Below are 18481 nucleotides of genomic sequence, written 5' to 3'. Positions count from 1 at the left end.
CATCTGCAAGGGAGGCTGTCAATATGGTTGTGATTTGACTGCAGGAGAAGGCTGGGGAAACTGAGGCAAGGTATGCTTTAAGAAATCACTCTGATGAGAACAGAGAAACAGCCAGACCAAGAACAGAACCCAGCTCTCCAGAGCCTCCCTAGTCCATTTCAGGAGCCAAAAGATTCCACATCTTCCTGTTTATATGTGTACAGTCAAAACCTGTCTCAAGAACCCGCCAAGCTTGTCAGTACAAACTCCAGTCCTCCTTTCATACTGGATGTCTGTTAGCTGCATCTCCCCAGCACACTCCATCCCAGTGGTCAGTCACAACAGACAGCAACCAGCTCATAAGTGCAGACAGATTTGAAGGAGAGGTTACAAACACAGACGTGTTTCAGAGTGCTTGCAAGCCCCCTCAGGTGATACAATGAACACACACATCTGTGCTTCACTATGTTATAAGCTGCTTTGTTCATAAAAGTTTCTGGTGTCTGCTCTCTGTTACAACCCCTGCACGTAACAAACAGAACCTCAGCTGTCATGGCAAGCTCCACCAGCCAAGCCACTTGCGTCATCAAGGTGGGAAGCAGAGCACCACATGCGTCTCCATGGACAATGAGGAGTTCAGCCTTGATCAGCCATCAGATCTACATGAGACATCATTTGAAGAACCTCAGAATATGGGACACATTTCAGCAGGAACCAAACCCCTTGGAGATACCAGAGCAAGCCAGATGTGAGGCAGTGGGATACTGCCCTGTCCCCTTCTGACAGGGAGCAGAATGACATCTTGGATGGCAAGGACAACATGGTTAGCAGCAGCACTAAAGCACACCCAAACAGCAAAATAAATAAATAAAGTGGATCAGTCCAAGCACAGCAAAGAGACAGGGCACAAAGCATCACTGCTTTCAAGCCAAACTGCAGTGGAAAGATTTTGGCTAGGAAAGGAAAAAGCTTTTGTGCAGAGGTTCAATTACACGCACGATGCATCCATTCTGATGAGGGTCAAGGGGGTGAAGAGTTTCCATTGGAACAATGACAGAAAGGGAAAGTTTCCACATCCCTATTCACAGGATGAAACAGATGGGTGGGTGGCAAGGGCTCATGTTCTATTGTTTGTTGACAACTTTGCTTTATATTTCCAAAACCAAGCAATCAAAGAATCCAGAGGCTGCCAGGCTTCCTGTGAACCCCACCTTCCAATCCCTCCTGTTTTGCAATGTGCCTTTTAGTTTTAACATCATTCTCTAGATGAATGGGCTAGCTCAGTCTCATCACCCACATGTCATGCTGTCTTTCCCCTCCCTCCCTTCGCCGCACTGGAGCCCATAAATCCTTTGCAGTGAGTTTGCTCAAAGAGGAGACATCTCAAAGATGCAAAATTCTGCTGAATACGTGAAAGCATCCAGACAGAGGACACAACCTCAAAGCATAGCAAGATAACACGCGACAAGCCTCAGGGCTGCGTCTGGTGGTCTTGGTCACTGATGAAAAGCAGGTTCCCCCTCTCTTCCCACAAGAGAAGACAAAATGGTGCAATGCTTTCATCATCATAAAAGAAAAAAGCAGAGAACAACAAGCTGCTGTGTGGATCTATGGCACAGCTGGACTCAGAGCCACTCAGCCAGAGGTCCTGCACTGTTAGCACTGATTCCCTGCCAGCTCTTCCATAGCTCATTTTTCCATAAGGGCACTATTGCTGCTGCAGCACTCAGGTCCCAGCAGCACTGGCATTGACATCACTCACAGCCTCCTTCATTTTGCAAGACCATTTCAAGCACTCTCATTTGCCCTGGGGACATTCCTGATGTGCCCAAACAGAACCATCAGCTGAGACAACGTTTCTCAAGCTGCCACCCTTGCCTTGCAGCAACAAGATGAAATAAAACGAACAAGCCTTGGCTTCAGGGAATGGGCTGAGCTCATCAGCTCTGTCTCACACCACCAATGTGCAAAGCCAAGCAATCCAGCCCCTTTCTTGGCACCACCCATGGAGTGAGTGCTGTGGGCACGAAGGAGCATCTTCCAGTGCTTCAGAGAAGCCACCTTCCTGGCAAGAGTCATCTCTAGAAGGCTAGGATTCCAAATTTTCCTCTACTTCTGCCCCTTTGCCAGCCAAACTCCATTTCCCTTAGCTGCCACTTTCTCATGTCTGTCTCATTCCCAGCTGTGCTGAGGCCCCTCCATCCGCTATGAGGCGGCGGAGCTCACCACAAATTACTGACTCTGTGTGTCTGCAGGATGCATGCCCCATCATTGGGGGCTGGGGGAGGAAGGAGAGCAGGGCCTCAGATCTGTGCCAAACATACACACAGTACTCCCTCCAACCACCATCATTCCCCTACAAGGCTGCTCTGGCTCCAGGGAAAGCTCCCTGAACCCACAGAGCAGCGTCTCTCCTGGAAGGAGGTCTGTCCTTAGTCCCAGTGTAGAAAGGCACAGATGGGTTCAGCAGGGGCAGCATCCATTGCTGAGAGAAACAATCCCTTTGACACAGCCTATTTGAGGTTAGGAGTAAGGAACAGTGGTGGGAAGGAATTAAACACCATAAAAATGCAGGAGTGCTAAAGACATACACTGCCATTTAAATAGGCCATCATGATTAAAACCCGATGTGTTGTAAGATCTTATGGGCATCTCATTAAAAACCTATTACTTAGAAAACACAGCTTAGATGGGAATGTTGTTAAAGGGCAACTTAAAATAAAACTGACCATCTGGTCTCCATTAAGCAATTGTCTATAACCACCGTGTTATTATAAAATCCACTGTGTGCTACACATCTGCTTATCTCTTGCCGGCCCCAAAAGGGCAACATCAGCTAAGGCTCAGGATATGGATAGAGTATAGTATAGTATAGTGTAGACAATATAGTGTAGAGGTGTCTGATAGCGACATTGATCAGCTCTTCCCACATTATCCATCCACATACTCATTATTCATCTATTTATCCCTGCAGCTCCTATCCACGCCTGCACAGCTTTTCATTGCCATACCCACTTGTCTTGCCTCCCAACATAAATCACTCATCTCATCCTCATATTCAGCCTTGTCCAGCACCCACAGTACACACTGTTAGCAGCCTCAGTTAGACCAAGGTCTCTCTCCTGGCCTTCACTTCCACCACTTTCACTCCACCCCACAACAGAGGGCTACCAACAGACCAGCATCTGCAATCCAAGAATGCCAACAGCACAAAAACACAATACAAAGAACCAGCGTTGCTGAAGAAACACAATAAAGCCTTGCCTGCTAAATCCTGCCTCTCACAGAGCAGTAAGACACACTCATGGTCTCTGGTCACAAAGCACAGGCTCCACCAGATTCCTCATCCCAGCACAGCCCCAACAAAAGGTCACAAAGGCTACAACCACTTTGTCAACAAAAACCTACATACAGAAACGTCAAGATTTGCACTGAATGTATTACAGGAAATCCCAATCCAATGCAGGAAATCCTCCAAATTGACCCACAGAAAACTTTCCACTTTGAAAAATAAAACAAACCAGCATCATACAAAAGCAACAACCCAAATAAAAACAAAACAGGACTACATTTACAAGCCACAATTTGAGTAATAAATAAAAGAAACCACTTACCTGGAGCAGAGATCCACAGTCCATCCAGGAGGCAGGACAAGATGCAGGTCTGCCAGTGCTGGAACTCAAGAAAGATCCAGAAGCCTGGAGCTGAGCTTATATAATGGGGCTCCTGCAGGTGGAGGGTGTGATGGTGGTCCCAGGTGCGGCTCATCAAGGCAATTAACACCCACCAGCAGCTGCAGGCCTATCGTAGGTATAGAGGAACTTCTGTATCAAGAGATGCTGGAGTTAGGAGGGGTGATTTCAGTAAAGCATTGGTTTTCTGATGGAACAGCTTACAAAATCATTCCCTTCATCTCAGCTGAGAGGTAATCCCCAAACACTCCAGCTAAACCTGCATGAGGTCCCCTGTTAGTGTCTTCTCTACACATATGTAATAAGTCAAAATAGTCCCAGGATTTTCAACCACATTTCTCAGTAACATCCAGAATGTCACAGCATATCTAGAGAGTAGGAAAATCCAACTTTCCTCTATGGGTTCTTTATTATTGGCAAGGAGAATATTGAAACCAATGCATAACATCTCTCTGCATGAAAATCAGCACTTGAGGTGCCACCTGGAGCTTGGCTCCTTCTCGTTTGTGAGAGAGCTGTAGCCATGGCTTCACCTGTGCTTGCTAATCAGCAAAGGCCACCTGCTTTCCTTTGTGTGCTGACACGCTCTTTAGAGGCAAGTGCCTTTTCTTGCAGCTTCTCCCCCAGAAATGAATTAACCTGAATTCTTCTTTCCTGAAAGGGCTTGAAGGAAAGTCAAATTTCACTCCCTTTTCCATTATCACACATCCTCTAGGGAGTCAGCTCACTTGATGAGGAGGAGTATGGCCGTGGGTGGCCTCATGTTGCCACGTCAAGGCCTGGGCTACTTCTGCTTAAAGAGCAGGTGGACCTTCAGCTGAGGAGCAGAGACAAATGTTCGAATGTTTTTAGCACCCTTCCACACAAAAGCAAAGCAAACAAGCATTGGCTCTGTAAGACATGGTGACCGAAGGAACAACATGCTATTTTAGATGGTCTAGTCCTATGAAACAGGTTTTGCTAGAGTTTTCCTCTTACCCCTCCCTAGAGAAGAAGTCAGTGCTCTGCAGTTTGCTCCAAATATTCACCCTGATACAAATGCACTGCGTTAATCACAAGCTCCATCTCCAGGCCCTGGAGATCAGGGTCAAATGCCATTCAGGAACACGGTGTGTGCATGTTTGTTTGTTTGTCATCGGGATGTTGTGAGGGTTGCTTGGTTTGTTTGTTTCTCAAATCTCCCAGGGGAAGTTTCTGGCAGAAAGCACCTCCTGAGCGAGCCTGGAGCTTGAACTCCTTCTGCAGGGACTTATTCTGCAAATGAATCCAAAATAGAATTGATGGGGAAGTCTCCAAACACAAGAGAGTGCCAGAGGACTGTTTTCCTGGTGTCACACAGTGGAAGGAGCGTGTCCTGTGGCTGCTGAGCTATCAGGAAGCTGCAGAAGTTGTGGTGAATTGCAGCAGTTTTAGTGCAGGCTCTGCAAGCTGGTTTAGCTGCCTCTGTCACTGGGTTTAAAGTAGCCAGAAATGTGGAAAGAGAAAAGCTACCTTTCCTTTTTGCTGCTTCCAGAGGGATACATGAATATTGCAAAGGTCACTACAAATAAATCTTTCTAACAAGATGCCAGGTCCCATTTGCTCTGGGAGAAATCACAGTCCTGCATTCAAACAAAAAGGCTGATGTAAGTAACAGATGATGCCCTAAGGATCCCTGGGGCTTTCAGACAGGTTTATTTAGGAAACCAGGCATGTGAGATCACAGTGCCTTTTAGCCTGCCAGTGAATTTGTTTGGTCCTTCCTAGCAGCTTTTGAACTCACAGTCCCGTTTTAAGAAAATATAACAAAAAAGTACATAGGTCTCCAAAATAGGAACTGTTAACGAGTTTTTTGGAAATTATTGGCTAAGTGGAGAAAAAAAGACAGAGTGAGGGAGGTCTAATGAAAGAATCCACTGCTGCATGAGCTCAAACCTTTACAAGGATTCAGAGAATCCACAGATTACTCACCTGAAAGGTACATGAAAAGCAAAGCTTCCTTGATCGTGCCATGACTTAGAACATCCTTATGCATCACATTCTGAAAAAAGAAGCCCTTCTAATCCCTTTATCCTTCAGCATATCATCTGTTCAGGCTGAGGTGGATCAGGACATCCCAAAAGATGTTACAATGCAGGACACGGAAACACAGAATTGTTAAGGTTGGTAAGACTAATAAGATCATCCAGTCCAACCATCTACCCATACCTGTGACTGCTTCAGACTGTAACCACATCTCCACTTTTATTGAACACCTCCAGGGATGGTGACTCCACCACCCCCCTGAGCAGCCTGTTCCAATGCCTCACTGCTCTTTCTGAGAGTAAATTTTTCCTACTATCCAACCTGAACCTCCCTTGCCACAACTTGAAGCCATTCCCTCTCATCCTACCTGTGCTTATGACATATAAGGTTGCAATTGTTTGCTTTTCATCCCACAAGCTGGGATAGGTTGCCCAAGGAGATTGTGGATGCCCCATCCCTGCAGGCATTCAAGGCCAGGCTGGATGTGGCTCTGGGAAGCCTGGTCTGGTGGTTGGTGACCCTGCACATAGCAGGGGGGTTGAAACTGGATGATCATTGTGGTCCTTTTCAACCCAGGCCATTCTATGATTCTTTGCTCTAGCGTAAAGGAATCCATATGCTTAGAAAACATGTATTTACAGATGCAGTGCAATTTCCTTTGGAACATAAAGCGGTGTTTAAAGAAAAGCAAACTAAATAAGGTTGGAAAGCATCTCAAACTGGATGCTGCAGGCCATCATTCACAGAACCACTGTGCCATCCTAACACAAGCATGACCCACTAGTAAGTGCGTGGCCATATACAGCAGAGGAATTGATTTCTGATCCCACCTGCTGCTTCCCATCACACACTCGATCCTCCTCACGTGTTAACGCCTGGAATGCCACCTCTGCTACTTTATCCTGGGCTTCCTCATGCAGCTATGCCAAGTGCAACAAACCTTTTCCTTCCCTGACCTCCTTATGGATTTGGCACAAATGTGCATGACAAGAAAGAGGAATAGAGGTTGTTGGCTCTTTTTGTTTTGCTTTATATCATCCAATGTTTTTAATGATAAAAGAAATACTGGAAATGTGTGCTGTGAGTTACGAAGTGTAGTGTGTATTGGCAAGCTGTGGTTACCATCCCTTGCCAGCTGGGAGTTGCACGTCCCATCATTTTTACTGGTCCCCCGATCTTTGTCACCTCCCCCCTTCTCCTTTACCCCACTGTCCAGCTGCCATCTCTCATCTCTTAGATCAGTGGCAGATAAAGATTAAATAAGGATGGTTATAGGCATGTAGGAATCTTCAGCTGCCTCCCAATATACATATTTGTAACGATGCTTATATGATCTTCTCCATTCAAAGGTACTGTGAGATTTGACTTCAGATGCTGATAGCTGTAAGTGGAAAGTTAGAGCTCTACCCAAGACTCAACAGCCTGAGGAAGATGGAGTTAAATAACAGCAAGTACAGCTTCACACCATCACTAGTGACGTACCCTGAAATAGTTTGGGCACATCTTGAGTGCCTGATGATGAATGGGTCAGCCTGTCTATGTATTAGAAAACACTTTGAACCTACGTTAAAATATTTTAACAATGCCATACATCAAAATCAGATGTTATTCTTTTTCAGTAACCAAATTCCTAGAACAACTCAAGGAAAAAACTCCTTCAGCTTGTTGAAAATCATGTTGTTTCCCTTTACACCCAAACAATTAAACACAGGGGAGACCTTTTGTTTCTGAGCAATCCATGATACAAGAGTGCCATATTTTAGATGCTTTTCTAGGGTTTGTGACTTTTTTTTCAGAACTCTTACTTTAAAACCATGTTTCCCTTATAGCAGTGGCATCCCATTTTATTTCTAGAAATCCCCTGTGTAAATTCCTCTGTTCCTGTGGATGTTGTTTCTAGAAAAAACACCGTCTTTCTTTGTTCCTTACACGTTACATCCTCATTGCACAAGTAATTCAGATCTTGTCACAGTTTTAGTTTCTATTCCATGGACAGGAGACTGGAGATGCTTTGAACCTGGACACATGCAGATGGCCTGAGGAATCCAGCAGAGCTCTATGAGTTTGCAGTAGGGATCTGGCAGAATCACAAATGTGCTGAGGTCCTCCCCTCTGTGCTTTCCCACAGCTGTTCCTTTAGGACAGACTAAGTTCTTCAAGGAGCGAAGAGTTAAAGAGACGCTAAGGGAATCTAGAGGCAAGGTGCCTAGAGGAAGAGCCACAAACTCCAAATGTAGAAGGAGCCCCTCAACTTAGAGCCAGCTTGTGCCATCCATTCACGATACATGAGGATATGAGGAGTCATGCCCTGGAAGACAGACTGTGCCCATTCCTCCTGTGCCCTCCCCCTCTGCCATCCCTCCCCCAAGGTTGCTCCTGGTGGCCACAATCAGAGGTTAGCCAGCCCATTTCAATTAGTGGCAAACCATGTGGCGTGACTCCAGGGCCTCCATATGTTCATAAATATATGCAACCACACTTTCCTTGACGCATTCCTCATTCCAGGGAAAGGCCACATCTCCACAGCTTGCTGGCACCAGTCACACGGGGAACTGCAGAAGAGATGGGATAATAAATACACACTCACATACACACACACACACACACACACATATATACACGTAGGAAAACTTGGCATCCTCCCACCCTCTCCTATGTTGACTGCCACATGGTCCCAATCAATTTTTGTCAGAGCCAGCAAGCCAGCCAACCACTCATGGATGCTGACAAGGCAGTTTCAATAGCTGAAGGGACTTCTCTGCTTTCCTCCTCCAGCATGTAGGATTCGGGTTGCTTTATTTCTTTATTTTCCTTTAAAGGCATCTGCTCCCAGGAGCCACAACTTTGCCAGCTTCCCAGGTACTCCTTGACTAGGGTGCCTTTCTCTGCAGCCACGTGTCAGCATGTTTCACTTTGTCCTACGTGGAGATGGGATGGGTTTTGAAAGCAAAGAAGTGACATCCTTCTAACAAACCCCCACTGTTATCTCAAGAGGAGAGTGAGGGTCTCCCAGCCCATTTGCTGCTGTTTTCCCACATTAGCTGCAAAAGAGGACTGAATATTCCATCTACTACTTCTCTTCTACCTCAAAAACAACTGGTGCCCTCACATCTCTCCATCCCACCACTTCTACCAGCCTCCCACCTCGTGGTCTGTTGCTCTTCCCCACCTCTCTCCTCCACCCAGTGTTCTTTGCACCCATCCCTCTGTCTATCCTTTGATATTGCTCTTTCTATCACTTCTCGACTTGTAGTTCTCGTTCACACCACAAAGAACCATGAGCCTGTGCCAATACCTCACCACTCTCAAGTTGTTTTTCCTAATATCCATCCTGAACCTCCCTTGGCACAACGTGAGGCCGTTCCCCATCACCCTGTCTCTTCCTGTGAAGGCCTCCTCCACCCATGTGAGATTTTCAGGGCTCCCTGTAGGTGATCAGCAGTTTCTGCCTGGAATCAAAGTCCGTCCTGAATTAATGCAAGTATCCAGAAAGAAATTTGGCAGATGTCAGCAAGTTTGCTAATAATTAATGATGCAACACATGCTGCAATAGACACTAGGCTAGGCTGAAGGGCAGAAACAGTGCTCAAGAAGAAGAAATGTAAAAAGAGAAAGTAGCTGGAGAAGGAAACTGAAGGCAATGGGGGAAGAAGCAGGGCTTTTGTTCTCAGCTGGCATTTCAGTTCTATGAGGAGAAACTGCTATCCTGGATTATAATCTTTATGCACTGGACCCGAAGGCTCCTACCCCATCACCTATGCAAACTCCTCATATCTGACCCTACTTTGGGGCCTGCATTTGAAGTATGGCTCTTTGCTCCCCAGCCAGCTGTTTGCAATACCACTGCAGGGCTGCATTCTGCAGGCAGGAATGTGCTGCTTGCTCAGATGCCCGGAAACATCTGTGCAGACAGTGAAACAGGCACATGGCAGGGTGGGAAGTATGGGGAGAGCAGAACTAGGGGGTGGGGAGCGGACTGAAGGAAGCTGTTTCAGATGAGCAAGCAAAGTTCTGAAAGTCTTCACAGCCAGCCACCAGCTCCCCAGCTCACCCCAAAGAAAGGGTCACTAGAGATCTGAGCTCCGCTCCTGCTGGCTTTCTCTCCCTCCATGAACCCCTTTTGTCCACACAAGAGCAAGGTCCCTGCTATCACTGCAAACCCCAGAGGCCAGCTCCCATGGAGCAGTTTATAGAGGCAAAGTCATTCTTGCAGCTTTGGCCACCACAGGGACAAGGATGAGAGCATTAGGGTGGTGGCCTGGCAGCCCCTGCTGGAGGCAGCCCTTGCTGCAGGATGCCCTGCAAACCCAGGCTTTATTCCTACTTGAGAAACCCCATTTCTTAGAGCTAGAGGCAAGTGAGTTGGAGAGATGCTTCAGGAAATGTGGAGTTCCAGGAGCGGCTCAGGCCTGAATGGGGTCGTGGGTAAAGTCAAGGCAATTATGAGGAAGTGCTCTGACCACGAGCTCTTGTTGCCTGTCAGCTCCACTAAGAGACATCTTCTGACATGAGCAGGGATCTTGTTAGTAGAACGGAGCCTGAAAGCCATCCAAAGCTGACAAACCTTTTCCAAACCACTAGCCTGGGCTCAAAATGCAGCATCACGGGATTTCCCTGTACCTATATTATGGTGCTGCTCAATTATATGCATTATGATATTTTTATCTCTCCCTTAGAAGCCCTGGGTGTTGATCACAAGTGATGACAGGAGAGTGGGCAAGGATAACCATCAACTTGGAGCCAGTGCCTACAACTTTGGGAAGCAGGCTAGGCAGCCTGGCCTCACAGAGCAAAACATCGCCATTTCCAAGGATGTGCAGAGTGAAAGATGAAACAAGGAGCTTGGGATGACTGAGAGAATCTTTCTCATTTTGCCTCACTGCTCTGTTGCATCTCACTGGGACTACAACAGGATAAGAAGCTGGAGGGGGAAAGCCAAGAAGATCTCACCAATGCAGCTGCCCCTGCTCTGTCGGATTGCCCACTGCAGTTGTATTTTCAGTCCAAAGTCAGATGCACCAGCTGTGATTTGGGATGGACAAAGATAGCACAGGAATCTGACAGTCATCAACAATGGAAGTGCCATTTCCTCCTGCAGCTAATGAGATCCATATTAGAAGCAACAGTTGACCTCAACAAATACAGTCAGCAGGAAAGAGGGCAAAAGACAAGGAATAATGTGACTTGCCATCCTTGCCAAACAGATCTAAGACTCGTTGTCCCCATGTCTGTCCAAGCTGGAGCCAACCCTCATCACCTGTTTGAAGCCTCACTTTCTGGCCAGCCAGAGAACAGACAGTTGGAAAGACCTCCAAGTAGAGCACAGAGAAAGATCTAGAGTTTCACTGTTGGTTGAATGGAATGAGCTGCTTTTGCCAGTTGTCAGGCAGCAATCACAGCCCAATGAATGGCAGAATAAACCAAGTTCTTTCTGCAGCCAAATTCCGTTGACACCTCCACAGGGTTGGTTTCCACCATCCATCACAACATCTGCTGAGATCCACGGGAAGGGGAGAGGGTGTAGCTCCCTGTCCCACCCTGGGTTATTTTCACAGCTGGGAAAGGAGGTGGTGGACCTGGATAAGAAGGTTTGAGGCTTTTCCAAAGCAGCTCACAAATGCTGTGAAACCAAAGCCAGAGCTTAAAAGCCGGAGCTCCAGATCAGCAGCTCCAAAAGTGTCATTGGCACTGAACCTAGAAGTGGATTGTGCCCCAGAAAGGCATTTCCCTGGTCCTGCCCAAGCAGGTTTTTTCTCTGCACACACATAAAATCTCCCAGCCAAATACCTGCCTCCCTCACTGGGGTAGAAACCTGAAAGAAATGCTCAGAGCTCATGTGCATTTGCAATGGCTCTAGAGGACACAGCCTCAGAAGGCACAGGCAGGGCAGTAGCCGTGACACACAGACCTTCTTCCTGCCCAGATATAAGACTTTGGGAAAATAATTCAAGAGAACAAAGATGGAGCTGCACTGATTTACATCAGATGACTATGAGTCCCTTTAAAATCAGTTCCAGGTGAGCTGCGTGGAGCTGCCCAGAAGCTGCTCGCTAGTTTCTCTCTCTCTCCATGTTCCTCAGTGCCAAAACACGCTGAAGCTGAGGATTCACAGGCAATGAAAAATGGTTCCCTTGGGAGAAGCCGTTCCACGCATGCCTTCCCTATAAGCTATCCCAGCAGAGTGGCAACGTTTAGAAACCAAATTGGTCATCACTGGCAATGGTAGAACTGGACAAAAATAGCAGGAAGAAAAAAAAAATATCACAATTTCCTGCACATTTTTCTGATTGTCCCACTAAAAGATGTCGGGCTGTCCAAAAGAGAAGAATGGTTTCAGCAAGCAAAACAACAGCAATCACCTGCTTTGCTAAGTGTTTGCAAATACCATGAACTGCTTTTCTTAGCCAAATGTCATTCCTTTCCACCACCATCAGCCACTTCACCCAGTTACTCACTGTGACTAATGGGAGGGGAAAGAGATTGTTGCCTTATCTTCCAATGGAAAAAAAAAAAAAAAAAAAAAAAAAAAGAATTTTAACTCTCAAACTTTCATTTTAGTTGGAAAGTGCTCTCCTCATCATTTCTTTGCCCCTCTGAACGGGTGACCCCATCACATTTGTGTCGTGGAATCATCTGGCTTTGGTCACTTAAATATTCAGCAGCAGAAGACAGCATCGAGCATAATCCTGTCTGGCAAAGCATCAGGGGTGCCAAGACCTTTAAAACACTTCTCCCAGACCATCAGTTCTCTCGGGTACATCCTTCATCAGATCCTCCATTCTGCTATTAGAGCTGCGTTGCAAGGGAAATTTGTTTATATTTACTCCTTTCTGGGTTGTAGACATTGCCAGTACAGTCTTCAAAATAAGAAAAGAAAAACCCTCTGACTCGCTGCCCAGAAACTCAATCCCAAAAGCCTCCTCCCAACCTCTGTTTACAAAATTATAAGCTTTCTTTGTCCTAACCATTTTCCTGTTACAATAATATTCTTCATCTCCTATCTGACTTTTTTTTGTTGTTGTTGTTCGTGGAAAATGTGATTTCATTGTGAAAGGATTTCTTATGAATCAATACAGCAAAAGGAACACAGAGATATTTGCAGTAAATCAACCTTGAAGCAGAGACATGTAGAGAACGAGTTACAAGAACAAGAAGTAGATAATCCCAAGCCATTTCCAGAGGGAAGGAGGTTATATTTTCCATATACTATATCTGGTTTTTGTGTCACAAAGCACGTCGGTATTTATATAAAGTCTTTTCTTCTTGTACCGTAGGGTTATGATTACATGAAATGAGTTTCCAAAAATTACAAAAATTGGCCTCCTCTAGGTAACAAATGGAAGAACTGAGATATTGAGTTCAAACCAGCTACAGCTCAGCCCTTTTTGAAGTTCGGAGCAGCAGAAGGCTGACTTTAATCCAGTGAGTTCCCTCCATGGCTGGAATGGCCGCAACCAGCTCAGAGCTCTGATTTTTCCAGAGCTTTGTAGCTCCATTCACCCAATTCTCCACAGCTGGCTGGGTCTATGCTTGGAGGTAGGCTTGCTTCTCCCCTTCCGTAAAGCAAACTCTGTCATCACCGTCTCCTCGGAGAAGATTTGGCAGGGCCCAACGCCTGGCGACCGGAGGAAGCCGCTGGATCGCAGAGTTCTTGGAAGCACTGGCGGGGAGCAGCCTGTCTGAGCCACGCACTGAGCTGGGTGTTAGGTACCAAGCTGTTCTTCTCAAGGAGAGACAGCTGAAAGCCATTTGGAGAGCATCTGGATGGAATCAGGGCTGGCTGCTGCCCAGGGGACTGAGACACATCCTCTGAGCGATTCACTCCCACAGTGACCTAAAGCTTGGGCAGGTAAATGAAGAAACTACACCGCCTTTCCAATAACTCCAAGAGCAGAGAATCAGGTGAAAATCATTCTCTATCAGTCTTCTATGGACTCTCCATTGAAGCATAGTTTGTGGACACTGCAAGCGTGCAGCATCCTGCTCAGCAGCTGAGAAACCAAAGATAGTAATAGATAGAAGCTCAGACGTGCAAGCACACAAGCATCGTGTAAAGAAATAAAAGACTTCTCTCAGCTGAATCCAGCTGTAGGCAGGCATTTGGGGGTCATGTTCCAGGAGGGAGAAAGGTTCCTTGAACTTCAAAAACCACTGAGAAAGATTGGTGTGGTGTCTAGGGTGCCTATGGTGTGGCTTGTAGCCCATCTCCAGCCATGGTGGAAAGTGGCTGGGACCTGGACCAAGATGTCATCTGTGCTGTAGCCTCAACACAATTTAATCTTAGGGTCTTATAAAACACTGGGCCTATCTGACCTAGCATGGGAATACAGCACCTATAAGAAGAGCACAGGACCACCAGACAGGAGGGCTGTGTGATTTTGAGGACAGCATCTGGTGTACCAAAGGTCTTCTCCATATTCCATTACTACAGTGCTCACAACCAACTTGTCAACTTCTGTTCACAATTTTGCTGGGCTAATACTTGCTGTTTAATTACAATGTGCCATCTCCCATGCCCTCACCACCAGTACAGAGCACTCAGCACAGCTGCAAGCTACGCTAACCCAACCTCATCCCTTTCTCTGTAGATGGACAGAAACAAGCAAAGCAGGAGCTGGATCTTCATTAACCACTCTGGCCACACCTCTAGAGCTAATTGCACTGAGGACAGGTGGGGCTCAGCCCTTACAGGTTTCACAGTCAGTACAAGGGACATGACAAGTCACCAGTTCCTACAGATCACCAAGCAGCAGGCAGAATGCAACCAGCACTGAGCCCCTCTCCATGAGGCTGAGGATAACTCTTCACCTTTCCAATGACAGAGCCGCCAGAGCTCTATGTGCACTGGCTGACTGCATGAATCTTTTTCTTCCCCCCTCCCCCTCATTATTTTCCAGGAAAAGCTGGCACTCCAGCTGTCCCAGCGCTCCCTTGCCCTTAAAAACCTGCCTTTCTTCTTGCGTGTCAAATACACCGATCTATATGGGGAGCAGCACCAAGCCTGGAAAGCTGGCCTGAGGCCGGGAGAAATGTCAATAGGAGAGGAAGTATCTGTCACATCCACACACACAAGGCTCCATCAGCCAAGTCCTTTTGGCCTGCTGCTCCCACCTCCTCCTTCCAGTGGTCCCATCGGTAGGGACCGGCCGACCTCTAGTGGTATGAGCTCATAGTGCAAGGAACATCCAGGCTGGGAGGTGGCCTAGGTCCGTAGCTGAGCATCTCATACATGCAGAGTTTTCTTCCCTGAGTAATAAAAGGTCCCACACAGCTGGAGAAGTCTGTGGCACTGAGGGACATGGTTAGTGGGCATGGTAGTGATGGACTGATAGTTGGACCGAATGAGTCTTTTCCAAACTTAATGATTCTATGTAACATGATGGGGAAACAAAAGGAACTGATGCTGATCATCCAGAGATGATTAAAATAAATAAGGAGGAAGTGGGTAGGACAGCATTACAGGATGGAAGCTGCTCCAAGAGCTCAGATCTCTGGTGTTGCCTTAGGATTTTGCATTACCAAATCCTTCAGCATCTGCAGCTCCTGGTCCACAAAGACTGATGGCTCTGAGACTACACTTAGTCCAAATGAAGGAGAGAGGAAAGATGGGACAGCAGCAGGTTGCTGAGCTTGGAGAGCTGGAGGTGAGCGTCCTTTGTTCATGCTCCATGCTGTACATGGTGATTTTGGAAAGGCTCCACATACTCCAGCAGTAAAGAGGAACATGCACCAGGGCCCTGTGGAAGCTCACAGTCATTGCACGAATGATAGATTAGAAAAGACCACAAGGATCATCTGGCACTATCTCCTTGTGGAAACACATAGGATAAGGATAGCTGAGGCCGGTGCACTTAGTGATGAAGGACAGCCATTGCCTGCAGCCCAGCAGCCAAGGCAGATAGCAGCCTGCCTGAGCAAGGCTGAGATTTCTCTCCCAAGGGAATGTGAGCTATAAAGATGTGTGAAACCCTATGCCCAGCACTATCTGTATCAAAGGGCTCAAGGGGGCTGCTTCAAAATAGGACCTTGGCACAAGTATCTTCTTCTTCTTACATCTTAGCGAGAGGCACAGTGCCAAAATGTCATCTTGGCTGCTCCACACATCCCAGGCATCCCAGACATGTCCTACAAATCTTTCCGGTGCTCTCTGGGGATCTCTACCCCCACCAGCAGCCTCTCCCCGCTCCTCGCAAGGGAAGGCCCTGAGCACTATCACTGAGGAGCAAGGTTCCCAAAGCGCTACAAATAAGAGCTGTGGGTATGCTTGTAAAGGTCTTTAGAAGATAGCACTGTGGGCACAGACCTCCCTCAAGAGAGTAGAAGGGATCCATGGGGAAATGAGGAGCACAAAGAGATGCTGGAAGGAATTAATCTGACTGTAGTATCAGTTGAAGGAGAGATTTCCGGTGAGGTGATCATGGCTTGAACACTCATGACAAGCCAGAGACAGGCAAATGTGTGGCATTTTGTATGCACAGAACGGCTTCCAATTCATGGAGTCATCCACGGGTCATCAAAATCCCTCAGCAAAATCCTAGAGGGACCAGACTAAGTCCAAAGGCAGTGCCAGTAGATCAATCCAAGATGCCTCATAGAGAAAAAAAACTACAAAGACCATACCCTGAGTCACTGCAACCATTTGTTCCCACCCCACCAGAGCTCATCCTCCTTGTTTTTGCCCCTGCCATCCCACTGCACTTGAAAAATCTCAGCCCAGAGAAGGAGCCCACACATGCCAAAGCCATTCCAGATTGCCTCAGCATTGGCAGGACACTCAGCCACAAATTGCCCCTCTCCATGGCTCTCCCAAGTAGCTGCAGCACATCCCAGCAGAGCTCTGCCGAGGGCACTGCTGAATTCCTGCTTCTTCCTGCATACGGCTTTCATTACAGCCCCATTCTTCTGGCAAGGGCTCTGTGCAGAGTCACGAGAAGCTGCTCGCTGGTGGCTTGTTTTATCCAGTTGATGGAGGCTGGAAACAATGAGCTTGCAAATATTGCATTCCTCTCCTTCTGTTTTTCTTTCTTACAGAATGAAGGAGGAAATAAAGAGTGGGTAGTGCTGGAACACAGTCTGAACAGCGATGGGAAAAAAAAAAGAGACCAGAGGGGCATTTCTGCTCTGTACTGAATATAGATGCATGCAAGCATACCTGCGTGTGCTTTGCACATCCCCCTCTGGGGACCAACCAGGCTGTCTGGCTCCACACATAACTACAAACTCCCTGACTTGGAGGAAAACTCAGAGCAGAACCCCTACCACCAGGGACAGAAAACTGCTACCACAGTCACACATCTGTCCCAGCGTTATCAGGATAGATGCACCCCTCTGATCCTTCAACCTAGCTAGCAAAAACATGGAAGGAGCCCCACATCCAAAAGGATGATCCCAGTTTTGGGGATAAACACTGTCTTACCTGCCATCAGCTGAGAATTTTCTGCTGGATCCAGTTGCCATCAGAGTAATGGAACAGTGCAAAGGCTGGGTGAGAGCCAGAAGGATGCACATCTCCCTAGGAGCAGACAGCTGCAATGGGGGAAAGTTGGGTCACTCTTGATTATCCCACCACAAAGACACATCGGTGGATCCAACTGGAGGCCATCAGCACTACAGCTCAATGCAGACAGGAGATAGAGCATGAATGAGATAGGAAACAAAAACACAGCAGAGGCATTAAAAGAACTCCTTATTCTGAGCTAGGACCTTCACTAAATACTGCTTTTATTAAGCTAAGTGGATCAGGCTGGACTTGTTACCACTTCATGCCCACCTACAATTGCTTGCAGGTGGAGGAATGAGGATATGGTTGAGCCTCTCCTAACTAGGGAGAATAGAGGTGCTTCGTGCTGCTTTATCACACCTGAGCATGTGAATTAGGCTGCCTTGATGAGCCTTTGACCACCTGCCACGGGCTGCATCCCCCAGGAGATGCTTCAGGCTTCAGCCCTAGAGCCCAGAACATCATGTTTGCAGTAACCACAGCCCTCCGCTGCGACCCAAAACAGGTCCGTTTGGGGCATGCGTCAGCCCAAGGGCTCCATCCGCATCTTGGAGGCATTTCCCTGTAGATGGAGCCAGAACCTCACAAGGCAGAGGACAGCCCGGCCCTATACCCACCCCTGGCTCCCAGGGACCTCCCACAGCCGCCCTGCTCCGACAGGACAGGGGGGAGCCCCTCTTTTCCCTTTCTTCGGACACTCCCGGGGTTCCAGCTCTATTCCCTCCCTGGGTGAACGATCGTAGAAGGCCATACGATCCCTCTTTCTTCAGTATTTAACCCTGATCCTTTTTGTTGCCATTTTCTGTCCACTGTGTCCATGGAGAATGGGTAACTGCTGCACTACAGAACATGTCTGTGCCCACCCCCAAGCAGGGACACATGCCCAAGATGATGATGCCCCTTGATGGCTTTTTTTTCTCACCAGCAGCTCTATTACAGGCTTACAATCATAGAATCAAGAAGGGGCTCTTAAAGGCCATCTAGACCAACTCTCCTGCGATGAACAGGGACACCTACAGCTTGATCAGACGCTAAGAGGCCCTCCAGCCCAACCTTGAGTGTCTCCAGGGGCAGGGCTTTGTACACTTGGGTTTGGCATTGTCCACATGGATGAACTTTGGTGCTGTATGCGTTGCCTATGCAGAATACTTTGCACCCATTACGCCCTGGAGATGCCAGCTGGTCCTTCATCCATAAATGATGCCCATGAAAGGCTGGGCTGGGTCACATCTTCTGTCCTGATGGGAACATCACTCAGGAGCCCCAGCAATGCAAGCAAGTCTGGGAGAGGGTAAATGAGAGAGAA

The 18481-nt window shown here is 47.4% G+C and overlaps 1 long non-coding RNA gene across 1 annotated transcript; it reads right to left on the bottom strand.

The window, feature by feature from the left end:
* Positions 1-7237: 7237 nt before the first annotated feature.
* Positions 7238-17288, bottom strand: LOC107317042 (uncharacterized). Its single transcript, XR_014948266.1, has 2 exons — positions 17092-17288; positions 7238-8227 (listed from the first exon to the last, which is right to left on the bottom strand). It is a non-coding gene; the product is annotated as an uncharacterized LOC107317042 (long non-coding RNA).
* Between the last annotated feature and the right edge of the window lie 1193 nt (positions 17289-18481).

The sequence above is a fragment of the Coturnix japonica genome, chromosome 7 (genome assembly GCF_054131305.1).
Source record: "Coturnix japonica strain WE chromosome 7, WE-NBRP24, whole genome shotgun sequence".
NCBI classification, from domain to species: domain Eukaryota; kingdom Metazoa; phylum Chordata; class Aves; order Galliformes; family Phasianidae; genus Coturnix; species Coturnix japonica.
The sequence above is the reverse complement of the archived record's forward strand: the minus strand, read 5'-3'. Positions and strand labels throughout refer to the sequence as shown.